The sequence below is a fragment of the Equus asinus genome, chromosome X (assembly GCF_041296235.1).
Source record: "Equus asinus isolate D_3611 breed Donkey chromosome X, EquAss-T2T_v2, whole genome shotgun sequence".
In the NCBI taxonomy this organism is placed as follows: domain Eukaryota; kingdom Metazoa; phylum Chordata; class Mammalia; order Perissodactyla; family Equidae; genus Equus; species Equus asinus.
This window is the reverse complement of record NC_091820.1, coordinates 107799084-107814034: the sequence shown is the minus strand read 5'-3', so window position 1 is coordinate 107814034 and position 14951 is coordinate 107799084. Positions and strand designations below refer to the sequence as shown.

The window sequence follows — 14951 nt, the reverse complement described above, 5'->3', positions numbered from 1 at the left end:
AGTCCTGGGCTTGGACATGGCACCGCTCATCCAGCCATGCTGGGGCAGCATCCCACATGACACAACTAGGAGGACCCACAACTAAAATATACAACTATGTGCTGGGGGAATTTGTGGAGGAAAAAGCAATAAAAAACATTTTTAAAAAACCCTAGAAAACATTGATGAAAACCATTAAAGAAGACACAAATATATGGAAAGACATCCTGTATTCATGGATTTAAGGACTTAATATTGTTAAAATGTCAGGACTACCCAAAGCTATCTACAGACTCGGTGCAATCCATATCAAAATTCCAACAATATTTTTTGTGGAAATAGAAAAATCCATCCTACAATTCATAAGGAATTTTAAGGGGCCCTCAAATACTCACAACAATCTTGAAAAAGAACAAAGGTGGAGGTCTCACACTTCCTGATTTCAAAACTTATTACAAAAAATTACTACACTAATCAAAACAGCATGGTAATGGCATAAAAACAGACATATAGACCAACGGAGAAGACTAGCGAGCCCCAAAATACACAATCGCATATCTGATCAAGTGGTTTTTGACAGGGGTGCCAATAGCTCTCAATGGTGAAAGGCAGGCTCTTCAACAAATCCCATTGGGCCAATTGGATATCCACATATACAAGAAAGAAGTTGGACCCGTATGTTACACCATATACAAAAATTAACTCAAAATATATCAAATACCTAAATGTAGGATGCAAAATTATAAAAATCCTAGAAGAAAACATAAGTGAAAATTCTGGACATTGGATTTGGCAGTGATTTCTTGGATATGACATGAAAGCACAAGCAACAAAAGCAAAAATAGACAAATGAGACTACATCCATCTAAAAACTGCTGTGAGTCAAAGGACAAATCAACGGTGAAAAGATAACCTACAGAATAAGAGAAAATACTTGCAAATGACATAGATGATAAGGTATTAATATCTAAAATATATAAGCAATTCCTACAACTTAAAAAACGACCTGATTAACAAATGAGCTCAGGACTTGACATTTCTCTAAAGATGGTATACAAATGGACAACCAGAATATGAAAAGGTTCTTAACATCACTAATCTTTAGAGATGCAAATGGAAACCAAAATGAGAGCACCTCACACAGATTAACATAGACCTACTATTTAAAAAAATACAGAAAGTAACAACTGTTGGTGAGGATTTGGAGAAATTCAAACCCTTGTGCACTGTTGCTAGGATTATAAAATGGAGCAACCACTATGGAAAACAGTGTGGCCGATCCTCAAAAAATTGACATAGAACTACCATATGACCTACTGCTTGAAATTCTAGGAACAAATCCAAAATAACTGAAAGCAGAGTCTTAGAGATATTTGAAAACTCATGGTCATAGCAGCACTATTCACAATAGTGAAGAAGTGGAAACACCCCAAACATTGATCTTCAGATGAATGGATAAACAAAATATGGTATATACACACAAGGGAATACTATTCAGCCCTTGAAGGGAAGGAAGTCCCGTCACATGCCACAATGGATGAAGCTTGCAGACGATATGCAAGTGAAATAAGACAGTCACAGAAAAAAATACTTTAAGATTCCACATATATGTGGTATGTAAAGTGGTCAAATTCATAGAAAAACAAAGTAGAATGGTGGATACCAGTGGCTGGGGGAAGGAAAAATAGGAATTTGTCATTTAAAGGGTACAGAGTTCAGTTTTCCAAGATGGAAAAGTTCTAGAGATCTATTCCATAACAATATACTTAACAGTGCTAACCAGTACTCTAAAGACTGGTTACACAGTAAAATTTATTTTATTTTTTTCAACAACAGCAACACAAATTTTTAATGTAGATTTTAAAACATAATAAAACATGGTGAAATAATTCAAAACTTGCTACAAGGTAAACTAATTATGCTGAGAAAAAATTCCACAAAGGAAAAAAAAATGAAATGTTACTTATTTCTTACTAACCAACAAGATTAAGGTTCTCTGGGTGTGAAGGAGGGCTCTATATGTGCTTTGTTTCTAGTTACTAATAATGAGAACTTTGGATTTTTTCCCTAAAATTTAAAACTACAAATGAAAATTTAAAAAAAGATTTTGTTTATTTTTATTTATTTATTTTTTGAAGAAGATTAGCCCTGACCTAATATACACTGCCAATCCTCATTTCTATGCCGAGGAAGGTTGGCCCTGAGCTAATATCTGTGCCAACATCTGTGCCCATCTTCCTCTACTTTACATGTGGGATGCCGCCACAGCAGCGCTTGATAAGTGGTCCGAAGGTCCACACCGGGAGCCCAATGGGGGACCCTGGGCTGCCAAAGCAGAGCGCATGAACTTAACCACTATGCCACCTGCCGGCTCCCAAATGGAATTTCTACAGTGAAGATTTGATGGCATGTTTGACCAATCGGGATGTCATGAATTTCCCCAAAATGAACTGAGCCTTATTTACACTGTGAAAAGAACAATTTTAAGGATAAAAAGCAAAAACTGAGACCGCAGATCCTCTACAAGATGATGCACATGTCACGTGGAACTTACAGGAGCTTCCTCCTCAAGCCCACTTGGAAATGAAATACCAAGGCTCCTGGTCGGATGTGCTAAGCTGGACAGAAGGACAACTCCCATTACGCCTCCACCTTTTCCAATAAAGACAACCACCCGCACTACATGCAACGCTCATAGGATGCTCTGCACCATGAAATAGATAAGCTATTGGGGAAATTGCCTGTGCAAGTAAAACCTGTTTTTCTTCCAGAGACACGTAGCCAAATGCGCACAGCTCCCAGGTCTCGAGCTCCTTCCGGGCAGCTTCCGCCTGGCCATCCCTGACCTGACCAGACCATACATGGCGGCCACCGGGGGTCACGAGCCTTGGCCTCCTGGGCCCGTCCTGCCAGGTGCCCGGGCCGCGCCACTCCTCCGGGTGCCTGGCTCTGGAGATACCAGGGCCCAAGGCCCGAACCCCGCCCTGGGCCCAGCGGCCATCCCTCCTCCTGCCCCGGACCCTGCCTTCACGCAAGGGCCACTCCTCCCCGGAAGCCAGCGTGCAGGGTGCACGGGATCCGCAAACGGCTTCCTCTGGATGGCAGCATTGCACCAGAAATGCCAGGCTGCCCTTGCCCAGAGTCCTCTCCCTCCGCCCTTTGCTGCGGAAAAAACGCCAAACCCTGTGGAGCGGGTTTTTGCCTCCAACATGGCGGCTCCCGGTCTGGGCCGCTTTGGGGAGCACCCTCACGTGGAGTGCCACGTGGGGCAGAATAGTGGTCTCCGGTGGGTCCTCTCCGCCTGCCTCTGCAGTCAGAAAGCAAGGGCTCCTCGTCGAGGCACCCAGCAGTGGAGCCACACCTTTCCGTCCTAGTCACATCTTTGCCCTGCATGTCGGAAGCAGACCTCGGGAAATGCACTGAGCGTGCGCGCAGGGTCCTCACCAACCCTGGCCGGTCCCATGCGGGCACACTCTCCCCAGGGCGTCCTCACGGGGACCCCGGGTACGGCCTGACCGTGAGGCCTCGAGCAGCCGCACACAAAGGGCGGCAGCCCACAGTCCGGGCAGGGGCGCCAAGAGTGAGGTCCATCTGCTGGCGGGCCCCGAGAGACCGGGCTCTTCTCCCATGGGGCCCCAGAGTTTACACATGAACGGTGGCACACGCGGCTCAGTCGGGAGGACAGCTGGCAGCCTGCCCCAGAGAATCCAAAGCATCCTTGCGCCTGGCCCAGGGTCCATCTCCTGACAGCTGAGCCGCCGTGGGAAGGCTCGGGGTGGGAAACGCCTCTGTGGGCTTCTGAGGGTGGAGACATGCACATTTGGTGGCAGAGCGGGAGATGGGAGTGCACAGGGCATGTGGTCTTGCCCACCTGCTAAGAGGAACACCTCACCGTCACATCAAGGGCCCCTTGAGAACTTGGCTCTGAAGCTCGGGGAGAATCCCAAGGGAGAAGAAGCCCACTTACCCCCACATGTGGCAGGAACCCACTGGCTGACCAGGTAAAGTGGTCTGGTACAGACAAGAGGGGAACGTAGGCTGCCACCCTGGCCTCCATGCGCACCACCCCCACGGCCCCCCAAATACTCCCCTTTGGCGAGAACTGGCAAAACCCTGCTTTCTGTCCCGTTTGCTGCGGAGGTGGTGGTCCTAGTCAGTTGGGTTTTTAATTCTTTTTCCTGCCGGGCTACCCCTGACCGTGTCGCTCGACAAGTACCACAGAGGCCACGGGAGGCTGTTAGAACACACTCACGATGCCTGAGAAGCATCAAGAGAACTTCGAGAAAGCACGCCCCCAACCCGACAGCATCTCACAACCCTTGCCTCAGACAGACACACACCCACACACGGGGCTACACACACAGGCTGAGGAAAAGGTAGGTCACAGTTGGATGTCATCCTTTTCATCCACAGGAGGTTGCCCCCCCTAGAGCAACCGTCTGTGTAGGCAAAAGGAGGACATCGGATTGAACTCCGGTCTGTGTGCTGGGGGCATAGACGTGTGTGCCCGTCAGCCTGGGGGACCCACCTCCTTGGTTTCCTATTGTGTTATACTCCTCCCACTTCAACCCTTAGAGAACATTTCCGCCTTTTTCCCTCCAAAGCGGACCCACTTCTCCCAAGGACTCAGGCCCAAGGGGCCCACCACCTTGCTCCTCCTAGCGCAGGGAACAAATATCCAGAATATCCCGTCCCACCTCCGAAAGGCAACGCTTCCCACCCTCAGGTTACCACCTCTGCAGGGTCCTTCTGTTCCCTCATGACCCTTTGGTCCTTCGAACCGTGGGGGAACGACACCATCCTGGAGACGCTCCTCTGCTCACTTGGGACAGTTGTTCCCTGACTGCTGGGGGGAGGTGCAAGAACAGACACCAAAAGGGCCCGGGCCTCGGAACTGCCACATGGGTACTGCCCAGCGTTCCCAAAGGGACGCATCCTCCCGGAGACAGCCCGGGCCGGACCAAGTGGGACTGGGTGCGATTCTCCCAGTCCAGGCTCACCAGTCCAAGAGCCTCGGGCGCCTCCGGGAAGGGAGGTGCAGCTGCGCGGGCTCGCCCCCGTGAAGGCACGAGTGTCTACCACGCCTCTCTGGGTTGCCTGCGCCGTGGCGGTCCCTTCTGAGGCGCAGAAGTCCTTGGCCCAGCTCGGGTCCAAAGGCTCATTCCGGACACTCTCAGCCACCAGGACTTCCAAGCAGGCTCACAGAGAGCACCCCTTCCCGCCTGCCGATACCAGGAGTCTCCATTCTCCAAGGTCTGCCACCATCCCTCTGGGTTCGGTTCTGACCAAACGCCAAGGCCCGCGTCTAGTCCTCAGAGCACAAGCGGGAGCGACAGGAGATCCCCGGAGGAGGGCTGAGCCTCCTGAGGAATGGCCTAGAGCTGGCTGGGACCTGGCCACGACAAAGCAGGGCAACGCAAGCGCACCGGATCTCCAGCAGGTTGGGCTTGGGGTCGCATAAGTCCCACCACATGGCTCTGTGGGTCGGGCCCCACAGTATCCCTTACCTCCTATCTCATGACCTGTAGACACAGAGGGTGTCCGTAACCGCTCGTGACCAGCAAGCAGAAAAGGACATTGTCCTCTGGAGCCACGGAATCCAGGCGCATCTCCCCGACTCCTGCTGGGAGTAGGCCAGCGCAGCCCTAACCCCTGGGCCCCCAGGGCAATGTGACCCAGGTCCTTTCATTTGGGAAGGCACCTGGGACTTCAAGCAGGGCGTTTTACACTTGTGGAGGGGGTTGGGGGCCGCTGTTTGTGCCGAGGCCCAAAGGGTGCCGGGAGGCCCCCAGGCTCTTGAGCTAGGCGCTGCAGACCACCCCTGGAGGTCGACAGCGCGCCCTGTTTCTCGGCAACAACTAAGGCGGCGTCCAAAGCCTCTCCCGCCACCCCCTTCCCCCGGCTCCCCCACCAGACCCTGTGTCCAAAGCCTCTTCCCCAAGGAGAGCTCTACAGAAAGTGACACGGGCTGCAGTGGGCACCATTCCAGGAGGTCCCACAGAAGGGGATGGAACGCTCAGCCCTGAGGCACCATCATGAGGATTCGAGTTAGAGGAAGCAGGGCAGGGCAGAGGTGAACATCCAAGCAGGGAGCACTGCCCCATGCAGCACCGAGCGTGGTGGGCTGGGTGCCTGAGGGTGAGGGTGTGTGTAGGAGAAGGGAGGACCCAACCCGACCCAGAGCTTATTCCACAAGTGGGCTATGGGGACAGCCAGGGTCTCCACGTTGAGTCCGTGTGTCCGGAACCAGGCTCCTTTGGAGCCTTGGACAAAGTGCTGAATTGGCACTGGGTCTGCGGAGTGGGGTTGGGGGTGTGGAGCAAGTGTCCACCGTCCAACAGGGCTGACCCCTTTTGGTGCACTCTCCACGCCGGTCCCTTGACAACCTGGTCTGAAGCAAGCAGGGGACTGGGACACAGCAGCCAGGGCTATTCCTTCCCGTGGTCCCAGAGACTCTGATGGGACCTTGGAGAAGGTGGCACTGAAAGCCAAAGGCTATCAACGCAGCAGCACGCAGCGGGGGACTGCTCCTCTGGGACTGGAGGCCACTCGGGACCAACCGAGTAACTGAAACCCCAGGGGATGGCACCGCAGCTACCTCAACTCTGTTAGGCATTGCTTCTCAGACCCAGGCTTCGGAGGAGGGGGCTGCCGCTGCTTCCGTACCAGCTGACCCCATGAGGGCCCGTCGCTGGTGGGAACTGCTGATACAGTGCCCCGCCAGACTCCACCCGCCTCGCGTTCTCAAGGACCGCCTCAAGCCTCTTGGACGTTTGGGTGCCGGGCCTCACAACACCCGATCCCCGGAACCCGACACGGGGACATCTCGGGTCCCGCCTGCATCAATGCCAGACATGCTCCTGTGCCCACGGCGGTCTGTGGCAGGGCTGTCCCGTGTCCAGTGAGATGCGTCCAAGGCCCCAGGCCCATCCAGGCCCGGCCTGGTCTTGCTAAGAGGGGAAGGGGTACACGGCCCAATGCGCACAGCACCCAGCCCCGAGCTCCTTTGGAGCTGCTTCCGCCAGGCCAGCCCTGACCAGACCAGACATGGCGGCTACTGGGTCCCCGAGCCTTGGCCTCCTGGGCCTGTCCCGTTGAGCGCCCGGGTAGCACGCCTCCTCTCGGTGCCTGGCTCTGGAGCTGCCAAGGCCAGAGAACCGACCGACGGCCAAGGCCCAGTGCCTCGTTCCTTGAGCCGCTCTGGACCCTGCCTTCACTCCCGGGCCCTTCCTCCCCGGAAGCCAGCGAGCAGAGTGCACGGGATCCGCAAACGGCTTCCTCTGGATGGCAGTATTGCGCCAGGATTGCCAGGCTGCCCTTGCCCAGATTCCTCTACCTCCGCCCTTTGCTGGCGAAAAAACGCCAACCCATGTGAAGCGGGCCTCTGCCTCCAACATGGCGGCTCCGGACTCGGCCGCTTTCGGGGAGCACCGGCACGCCGAGCGCCCCATGGGGCAGAGCACTGGTCCCCAGTGGGTCCTCTCGGCCTGCCTTCGCAGTCAGAAAGCAAGGGGTCCTCGTCGAGGCACCCAGCAGTGGAGCCGCACCTCTCCATCCTAGCCACATCTTTAGCCGTGGGGGTCGGTAGCAGATCTTGAAAAACGCACTGACAGCGGGCGCAGGGTCCCCACCAGCCCCGGGTGGTGCACGTTGGGGCACAGTCTCACCAGGGCGTTGTCATGGGGCCCCGGGAGGCCAGCCTGACAGCGAGGCCTCGAGCAGCCGCATACAAATTGCGGCGGCCCACGGGCCCCAGCAGCGGCATCAAGAGTGAGGTCCACCTCCCGACGGGCACCGAGGGACCTGGCTCTACTCCCACGGGGACCCAGAGTTTAGGCATGGACGGTGGCACACGCGACTCACTCGGGAAGGCGGCCAGGTGCCCGCCCCAGAGCCGCCAAAGCGTCGTCGCGCCCAGCTCAGGCTCCATCACCTGACAGCTGCGCCGCCACGGGAAGACTCCGGGTGGGAAACACCTAGGTGGGCTTCTGCGGGTGGAGATGCGCGCATTGGGTGGCGGAGCAGGCAAGCGCAGAGCGCCTGTGGTCTTCTTACGCACGGATCGGTTCACCTGCTATGAGGAGCACGTCGCTCACACTTGAAGGGCCCCGTGAGAACTTGCCTCTGCAGCTTGGGGCGAATCCCAAGGGGCCCACCCAGCACGCCACACCCTACCACCACCACCACACACACATGGCAGGAACCCACTGGCTGACCATGTAAAGTGGTTTTAAGACAAGAAGGGGACGCGGCTGCCACCCGGCCTCAGTACGCACTGTCCCTGCGGCCCCTTAGGCGAGAACCTGTAAAACCCTGCTTTCTGTCCTGTTTCGGGCATGGGCGATCAGTTGGGATTTTAATTCTTTTCTCTGCCGGGGCTACCCATGATGGTGTTGCTCCACAACTACCACCAAGGCCCTGAGAGGCCGGTAGAACACGTGTTTGTGTCAGTGGAGAAGCATCAAGTGAACTTCCAGAAAGCGCCCCCACAACCCGGCCACCCCCACAACCCTTGCCACAGACAGCCAGATACACACACACACCCACACACACCCACACACACACACACTAGGGAAAAGGTAGGTCACAATTGGATGTCATCCTCTTTCTCCACAGGAGGTCGGCCCCCCGAGGAGCAAACCCAAGCAAGAGCCTGTGTAGGCGGAAGGTGGATGTCCTTTTGAACACCCGTCTGTGCACCCCAGGGCACATATGTGTGTGCCTGTCATCCTGGCGGACCCAACTCCCTGGTTTCCTATTGTTTTACACTCCTCCCACTTCAACCCTTCGAGAGTATTTCCGCTTTTTCCCTCCAAAGCGGACCACTTCTCCCAAGGACTCAGGCCCCAGAGGCCCACCTAACCTACCCCACCTCTGAAAGGAAACGCTTCCTACCCTCAGGTCGCCACCTCTGCAGGGTCCTTCTGTGCCCTTACCACTCTTCAGTTCTTAGAACCCTGGCTGAATGACCCGGCCCTGGACAGGTTCCTCTGTTCACTTAGGAAGGTCACTCCCGAGTGCTGGGGGGAGACGCAAGAACAGGCACCAAAAAGGTCCCTGGCCCCAGAACTGCCGCATGGGTGCTACCAAGCGTTTCCAAAGGGATGAGTCCTCCCCGATACAGCCCAGCTCGGACCAAATGGGACTTGGGGCGATTCTCCCAGTCCAGGCTCACCCGTCTGCGAGCCTCGGGGCCCATGAGAAGGGAGGTAAAGCCAGGCAAGCTCGGTGTCCACCGCCCCTCTCTAGGTTGCCTGCGCCCTCGATGTCACTTCTTATGCGCAGAAGGCCTTGGCCTGGCTCCGCCCCAAAGACTCTTTCCAGACACTCAGCTGCCGGACTTCCAAGTAAGCTCACAGAGAGCGCGCCTTCCCGCCTGGCTGAAACCCAGAGTCTCCGTTCTCCAACGTCTCCCAAAATCCCTCTGGGTTCGGTTCTGACCGCAACGCCAAGGCCCACGTCTAACCCTCACAGCACAAGCAGTTGTGACTACAGACCCCAGGAGGAGGGGTGAATCGGCTGGGAAATGGCCAAGCGCCAAGAGAACGGCCCGCATCGGCCAGGACCTGACTGTGACAAGTCAGGGCGACGCAGCAGCACCGGATCTCCAGTGAGTTGGGCTTGGGATCGCAGGCATCCCGCCACAAGGCTCCCAGGGTCATGTACCACGGTATCCCCTACCGCCCATCTGTGACCTGTGACACGGAGGGTGTCGGTACGTGCTAGGGACAGGCAACCCGAGAAGGACATTGTCCTTGAGTCACGGGATCCATGCGCATCTCCTGGACTCCTGCTGGGAGTAGGCCAGCGCAGCCCTAAACCCTGGGCTCCTGGGGCAGTGTGACCCAGGTCCTCTCACTTGGGAAACACCTGGGACTTCAAGCAGGGCAGCCTATAGTTGCAGAGGGGGGTTGGGGGCACGCCTTTTGTGGGGGCCGCTGTTTGTGCCGAGGCCCAAAAGGTGCCGGGAGGCCGCCAGGCTCTTGAGCTAGGCCCTGGGAACCAGGGGATCCGGGAGGTTGACCGTGCCCTGGGGATCAGCAAAGAGGGAGGCAGGCGTCCAAAGCCTCGCCCCCACCCCGTGCCCTTCCAAAGCCTCTTCTCCCAGGAGAGTTCTCCGGAAAGTGACACTGGCTGCAATCCGCACCCTTCCAAGAGGTCCCACAGAAGGGGATGGAAAGCACATTCCTGAGGCGCCCTCATGAGGACTAGGGGTTAGAGGCCCCAGGGCAGGGCGGAGGTGAGCAGCCCAGCAGGAAGCACTGCCCCAGGCAGCTCGAACTGGACTGGGGTGGGCTAGATGCCTGGGTTGGGGGTGCGTCTAGGGGAAGGCACACTTGACCCAGAGCTTCTTCCACAAGTGGGCTGTTGGGACTGCCGGGGTAACCACATCAGGTCGGTATTTCCTGGACCGGGAGCTTCCTTTGGATCCTTGGCCAACATGCTCCACAGTGGGTGGATCTGCGGAAAGGGGGCGGGGTGAGAGAGGACTAGGGAGCGATCAGCAGATGTGCAACAGGCCTGAGCACTTTCGGAGTCCTCTCCACACTGGACCCTTGAGGACCTGGTCTGAAGCAAGTGTAAAACGGAGGCGCAGCAGCCCACGCCATTCCTTCCCCTGGTCCCGGAGACTTTCACGGGACCTTGCCGAACGTGTTTCGGAAAGCCAATGGCTGTTAACGCAGCACGCAGCGGCAGACCGCTCTACCTGGACTGGAGTTTGGGAGCGCTTGGGACGGACCGAGGAGCCGAAACCCTGTGAGATGGCACCACGGGCACCAGGTGTCTGTTATGCACTACTTCATAGTCCCGGGCCATGGAGGAGGGGGCTGCCGCTGCTTCCACACCAGCTCACCCTGTGAGGGCCTGTCCCTTCCGGACCCTGTTCATGGAAACCCCAAATCCCCCCCACCCTAGACTCCACCGGCCTTCTGCCCCAGCAACCCACTCAAGCCCCCCTGATGCTGGGTGGCCGAGCTCTGCAACACCCGATCCCCAGAACCGGACAAGGGGAGATCTCCGGTCCTGCCTCCGCCAGCCACAGCCATCCTCCGGTGCTTGTTCAGGTCTGTTCCTGGGCTGCCCCGTGGCCAAGGGGATACGTCCCAGGCCTTGGGCCGACCAGGCCAAACCGGCTCTTTCTCTGAGGGGAGGGGGCACGCGGCCCAATGTCCACGGCCCCCGGCCCCAAGCTCCTTCTGAGCAGCTTCCACCGGGCCAGCCCTGACAAAATCAGACATGGCGGCCACTGGGGCCCTGAGCCTTGGCCTACTGGACCCTTCCCACCAGAAGACCCGGCCACCCACTTCCTCCGGGTAGCGGGCTCAGGAGCTGCCAAGGCCTGAGACCCGTTCCCCGGACTGGGTCCAGTGGCCTGTCCCGTGTCCTGCCGGGGACCCAGCCTTCACTCCCGGGCCGCTGCTGCACGGGAACCCAGCGTGCAGGGCGCACGGGATCCGCAAACGCCATCCTCTGGATGGCAGCATTGCACCAGGAACGCCAAGCTCCCTTGCCAGGAGTCCTCTCCCTCCGCCCTTTGCTGGCGAAAAAACGCCAACCAGTGTGGAGCCCGCCTTTGTCTCCAACCTGGCGGCTCCGGTCTGGGCCGATTTGGGGAGCACCCTCTTGTTGAGTATCAGTGGGGCAGAGCAGTCGTCCTGGGTGAGTGGGTCCCTTCCGCCTGCCTCTGCGATCAGAAAGCAAGGGCTCCTCATCAAGGCACCCAGCAGTGGAGCCGCACCTCTCCATCCTAGCCGCATCTTTGCCCTGCAGGCCAGCAGGAGAGCTTGGGAACTGGCACTGAGCGCAGGCACAGGGTCCCCACCAGCCCCGGCTAGTGCCCATCGGGGCTCAATCTCCCTAGGGCGTGCTCACAGGGCCTCAGGGACCAGCCTTACCACAAGGACTTGAGCAGCTGCATACAAAGGTCGGTGGCCCACGGGCAAGTCAGGGGCATCAAAGAGTGAGGTCCATCTCCTGAGAGACCTGGCTCTTCTCCCACAGGGCCCCCAGAGTTTAGGCATGGGCAGTGGCACACCCTCCTCAGTCGGGAAGGCAGCCAGGTGCCTGCCCCAGAGATGTCATAGCGTCCTGGCACCTGGCCCAGGGTCCACCTCCTGACAGCTGAGCCACAGTGGGAAGGCTCGGGGTGAGAAACACCTCAGTGACCTTCTGCGGGTGGAGATGCATGCGTTTGGTGGTAAGTGGGAGAGGGTGAGCACACAGGGTCTGTCGTCTTCTTGCCCACCTGCTATGAGGTACACCTCACTGTCACCTCAATGGCCCCTTGAGAACCTGCCCTCAAAGCTCAGGGCAAATCCCAAGGGAGAAGAAGCGTACCCATCTCCCTCAGCACCCCTACCTGTAGCAGGAACCCAGCTGCTGACCAGGTGAAGTGGTTTGAAGACAAGAAGGGATTGCAGGCTACCACCCTGGCCTCCATGCTGACCATCACCGTGGCACCCCCAAATATAACCCTTTGGCAATAACCTGCAAAACCCTGGTTTCTTTCCTCTTTGCAGGGGTGGTGGTGATGGTGGTGGTCATTTGGGTTTTTCATTCTTTTTCCTGCCGTGCTTCCCGTGACCATATCGCTCCACAAATACCAGGGAGGCCTGGGAAGGACTTTAGAACCTGTTCCTGTCAGCCTAGAAGCATCAAGCGAACTTCGAGAGAGGGCACGCCCTGCCCCGCCCATACCACACGACCCCTGCCACAGACAGACACACACATGCACGCACTCGCGTGCACGCACACACACAAACACACACGCTGGGGAAAAGATAGGTCACAGTTGGATGTCATCCTGTTCATCTTCAGGAGGTTGGCCCCTGAGGAGCAAGCCCAAGCAAGCACCTGTGTAAGCAGAAGGTGGAAGTCCTTTTGAAGCCCCGTCGGTGTGCCCAAGGGCATGGACGTGTGCACGTCCTCCAGGCTGACCCATCGCCCTGGTTTCCTATTGTGTTACACTCCTCCCACTTCAACCCTTCAAGAACCTTTCCACTTTTTTCCCTCCAAAGTGTACCAGCTTTTCCCAAAGACTCAGGCCTGAGAGTTCCACCACCTCGTTCTTAATATTGCAGGGAGCGTATATCCCGTCCCACCTCCGAAAACCCATGCGTCCAACTCTCCAGTCGCCAGCTCTGCAGGGTCCTTCCAGGTCCTTTCCACTCTTCAGGCCTTCGAACACTGGCTGAAGGACATCGCCCTGGACACACTGCTCAGCTCACTTGAGACAGTCGCCCAGTGAGTGCGGAGGGAGGTGCAAGAAAATGCACAGAAAGAGCCCTGGCCTTGGAACTGCCACGTGGGTACTGCCAAGCACTGGCAGTCCCCATCCTCCAAAGGGATGCATCCTCCAGAGACAGCCTGGCCCAGGCCAAGCGGGACTTAGTCTGATTCTCCCAGTCCAAGCTCGCCTGTCCGCGTGCCTTCGGGACCCACGGGAAGGGAGGTGGAGCTGCGTGCGTGCGTTCACTCCCTCTTGTGAAGGAACAAGTGTCCACTACCCATCTGTGGATTGCCTGCACCCTCACAGTCCCTTCTGAAGGGCAGAAGGCCTTGGCCCGGCTCCACTCCAAAGGCTCATTCCAGACACTCTTAGCCCCCCGGACTTCCAAGCAGGCTCACAGAGAGCGCACCTTACCGCCTGGCTGAAACCCAGACTCTCCGTTCTCCGACGTCTGCACCATCCCTCTTGGTTGGGTTCCGACCACAATGCCAAGGCCCGTGTCTAGTATTCAGAGCACAGGCGGGAGTAATGTGCAAGTGCGGTCCTAACCCCTAGGCCTCCAGGGCAGTGTGACCCAGGTCCTCTTGTTGGTGAAGGCACCTGGGACTTCTAACAGGGTAGTCTATGCTTGTGGAAAAGGGTGGGAGGGCGTGCCTTCTGTGGGGGCCCCTGTTTGTGCTGAGGCCAAAGGGCACCATGAGGCCGCCAGGCTCTCTGGCTAGGAACGGGCAACCAGGGGATCCTACAGTTTGATGCCGTACCCCGGGGCTCGGCAATGAGGGAGGTGGGCGACCAAAGCCTCTCACCAACCCCCCCACCTCGCCTCCCCACCCCCATCCCATGCCTCTTCCCACGTGAGACCTCTCCAGAAACTGACACGGGCTACAGTCGGCACCGTTCCAGGAGGTCCGAGACAAGGGGATGGAACACAGGAGGACTCAGTGTTAGAGGACGTGGGGCAGGGTGGCAGTGAGCAGCCAAGCAGTCAGCATTGCCCCAGGCAGCTCCGACTGGACTGGGGTGGGCTGAGCGCGTGGGTGGGTAGGGCAAGGCACGACTTATCCCAGAGCTGCTTCCACAAGTGGGCTATGGGGACAGCAGGCGTCTCCATATGGGATCCTTGTGCCCCGGACCGGGAGCCTTCCTTGGAGCATTGGCCAACGGGCTCCATTGACCTTGGATCTGTGGAAGGGTGGGGGGGGGGGGGCAAGCGGCCGCGGTCCAACAGACCTGAGCCCTTTTGGCAGGCTCTCCACACCAATCCCTTGAGGACCAGGTGTAAAGCGAGCATGAGACTGGGGCACAGCAGCCAGCGCTATCCTTCCCCTGGTCCCTGAGACTCTTATGGGACTTGCAGAAGGTGGCCCGGAAAGCCGCAGGCTGTCAACGCAACACGTGTAGGGGACTGCTCTGCCTGGAATGGAGTCCGGGAGCGCTCGGGACAGATCGATGAGCCAAAACCCTGTGAGATGGCACTGCGGCCATCACATGTCTGTTAGGCACTGCTTCTTAGTCCCGGCCTCGGAGGAGCCAGCTGCCGCTGCTTCCACACCAGCTCACCCACTGAGGGCCTGTCCCTTTCAGACCCTGGTCGTGGAAACCCCCATTCCTGCCCCCGACCCTAGACTCCACTGGCCTCCCACCCCCAGCAACCCTCTCAAGTTGCCCTGACTCTGCATGGCCGGGCTCCGCACCTGATCCCCAGAGCTGGACAAGGGGACATCAGGGGTTCTGCCTCAGC

The 14951-nt window shown here is 57.3% G+C and overlaps 1 long non-coding RNA gene across 8 annotated transcripts in view; it reads right to left on the bottom strand.

Annotated features, from left to right (window-relative positions):
* The window catches only part of LOC123282622 (uncharacterized), a 48793-nt gene that overhangs the window by 22847 nt on the left and 10995 nt on the right, over window positions 1–14951 (bottom strand). The window contains exon 1 of one of the 8 annotated variants that reach the window (XR_011499762.1): window positions 11877–12092. The exons of 3 other annotated variants lie outside the window; for them this stretch is intronic. This is a non-coding gene — a long non-coding RNA (uncharacterized lncRNA). Of the gene's footprint in view, window positions 1–2735; window positions 3692–6577; window positions 6720–9154; window positions 9676–11876; window positions 12093–14951 lie in introns of those variants that run through there. 4 more of the 8 variants (XR_011499764.1, XR_011499763.1, XR_011499758.1 and 1 more) reach the window with 4 other exon arrangements.